We start from the raw sequence: 2,824 nt of genomic DNA, 5'->3' as shown, positions 1-2,824 counted from the left end.
AGGTATTCGAATAGGGGCTTCCTTGAGCATAGTTTACTTGCTCTGTTTGGATTCCAGTCAAGAGTTGACATTCTGCAGGAGTGTGGCCTTGGATTCCACAGACCTCGCAATTCTGAGTTACAGCAACCACGGCGGCTGGAGGTGATACGTTTAAACTTTCAATTTTCTGGACCAAAGCATCCACTTTTGCATTGACGTGATCAAGGTTACTTATCTCGTACATGCCAGTTTTCGGTTGAGGTTTTTCCACCGTTGTTCGTTCGGTTCCCCACTGATAGTGGTTTTGGGCCATGCTCTCGATAAGCTGGTAAGCATCAGCGTAAGGTTTGTTCATTAGTGCACCACCTGCAGCGGCGTCTATTGTTAACCTTGTATTGTATAAGAGACCATTATAAAATGTGTGAATTACTAACCAGTCTTCCAAACCATGGTGTGGGCAAAGTCTCATCATGTCTTTGTATCTTTCCCATGCTTCGAAAAGAGACTCGTTGTCTTTCTGTTTAAATCCGTTTATCTGGGCTCTTAACATAGCTGTTTTGCTTGGTGGAAAATATCGGGTAAGAAAAACTTTCTTCAACTCGTTCCATGTGGTGACTGAGTTGGAAGGAAGAGATTGAAGCCATCTTCTAGCGCTATCTCTTAATGAGAAAGGAAAAAGACGAAGTCGAATTGCCTCTGAAGTGACACCATTAGCTTTAACAGTATCAGCGTATTGGACAAATACGGATAAATGAAGGTTTGGATCTTCGGTAAGATTTCCAGAGAATTGGTTCTGTTGCACAGCCTGCAACAACGAAGGTTTAAGTTCAAAGTTGTTTGCTTCGATTGCGGGCGGAGCAATACTTGAATGCGGTTCATCTTGCGATGGAGCGGCGTAATCTCTAAGAGCACGAGCTGGTTCTGCCATCTCGGTTAAAGAAGGAAAATCTTTGAGATCAGGAAGGTCTATAGGAGGGAGATTGTTTTCAGCACGATATTCCCGAATTCGTCGTAAGACTCGGAGATATAGTTCGATATCGTTGATTCGTAAATAGAGCGGTTCGCCTTGAGAGCGAGTGCGTGGCATACAAATCAACGAAAGAAAGAAAATAGAAGGAAAAGAAACCTTAGTCTCTACAGCGTAACGGAAGAGTTACGATATCGATTGAATAAAAGTCCCCGGCAACGGCGCCAAAAACTTGATCGCGACTTTATGAGTCGAATTTGGGATACAAACTGCAAGTGCACAGTTCTATCGCGTAGTTTTAAAAGATATCGATCCCACAGGGACTTATGAATCGATATACCGTTATCTAAGGTTACTACGTAAATCTAAGGTGAAAATGTTTGATTGTTTGGGAAAAAACTAAGAGCTAAACTAATATCTAGATTAAATATTAATAAAACGGATATCGGTATGTAGTTCGTCAAAACTAGGGAATCAAGTCTTTGTCGGCTTCTTGGTTTTAAAATGAATTGTTTCGGTTAACTTTATTGGTTAAAGGTTCTATCTCAAACTCTCGCTCTGTTGAATAAACCATGATTTTATATTAATGTTGCTGTCACTTATAATTAAGTCAAAAACCATATTTTGAAAGCAATAAAGTTGCAGAAACTCTTTTTAAGAAAATACTGACCGTTTTAAACACCCTTATCTCAAACTCTCGCTCTGTTGACTTAGGTTATATAATTAAATCCAAATGCTTAACTCTCGTCCTCACATTCAATCTTTAAAAATACTTTTTGGAAAAGGTCAGAATTTAATTAACTCTAAAACTTGCTCTCGCCCTGATCTAGAATTAATGCCTAACTTACACTGTCCAGTTAAAATCTCAAACTCTCGCTCTATTGATTTTAACTTCTTTATGTCTTTTACTTTTGTAAAAAATCTTGTTATTAAACCTGTAAGTTGAGACCGTAAAAAGATTGATTTTGATTTTAAGTTTAGATAGACCGACTCAGTCTTGATCCCTTATTCTGCTTACTTTACATACCGATACCTAGGCAAATTAGCCAGACATGCTAAACAAATAAGAATTTATATCATGCATAAACAGACTCATTCCAGGCAGATAATATAGATAAATAATAAAACAAAATATTAAATAATGATTAAAGAACCTGAATGCGTAATACAATAGTCTTGAACACTCCACCACAAGCCGGTAGGATTTGTTCTTGGATTCTTCAATTAAACAGTAAATTAAATCAAGGAATTAAAACTGGAATATAACGTAAGGTTAAATCCAGTATAAAGTTGCACAATAGTTTCCGGTGTAGAAACTATTATGCGAAAAATATCTAGAAGCTGAAACGGGAAAGATAAATTTTGCAAGGGAAAAAGAATGTAAAGCTTGCAAAAGAAATAAATAAAATAAACAATGTTAAGTGCTGGAAAGGAAAAAAATAAGCAAAAGGTGTGACAAGAAAATTTGGCAGAGCTTCGGCAATATGAGCGTGGAAAAACCCGGCGGTTTGAAACTTCCCAATTAGCTGCTATTTATACAGCTGCTGGTGTAACTGCTTTTCAAGGGTTTCCGTGTGCGTGGTCTCGTTCCGAGGGTTAAGCGTGCGTGGAAATAGCTTTCAACGTGGTCAGTTGAGTTCCTTGCGCCAAAAATATAGAGGACTGGTGTGACGTTCGTCACACCATGTGTGACGCTCGTCACAGGAGTGCTTTTAGTGTGACGCTCGTCACAACCCTTGTGACGCCCGTCACAGGCATAACGTGCACTTTCTTTGGGCTGGGCTTGGTCTTTGTTATTTGTTTCCTTTTTATTCCTTTTTTACACCTCCTTTTCTTCCCTTTTTCACTTTTGCTTCAAAATGGATACCTGACATACAT

The 2,824-nt window shown here is 38.6% G+C and overlaps 1 pseudogene; it reads left to right on the top strand.

Moving 5' to 3' along the window:
* Window positions 1-422: 422 nt before the first annotated feature.
* Window positions 423-522, top strand: LOC127089336 (uncharacterized; annotated as a pseudogene).
* Window positions 523-2,824: the final 2,302 nt, after the last annotated feature.

This window comes from Lathyrus oleraceus, chromosome 5 (genome assembly GCF_024323335.1).
Source record: "Lathyrus oleraceus cultivar Zhongwan6 chromosome 5, CAAS_Psat_ZW6_1.0, whole genome shotgun sequence".
Taxonomy (NCBI): domain Eukaryota; kingdom Viridiplantae; phylum Streptophyta; class Magnoliopsida; order Fabales; family Fabaceae; genus Lathyrus; species Lathyrus oleraceus.
Note: the sequence above shows the minus strand (reverse complement) of the source record. Positions and strands in the feature narration are given on the sequence as shown.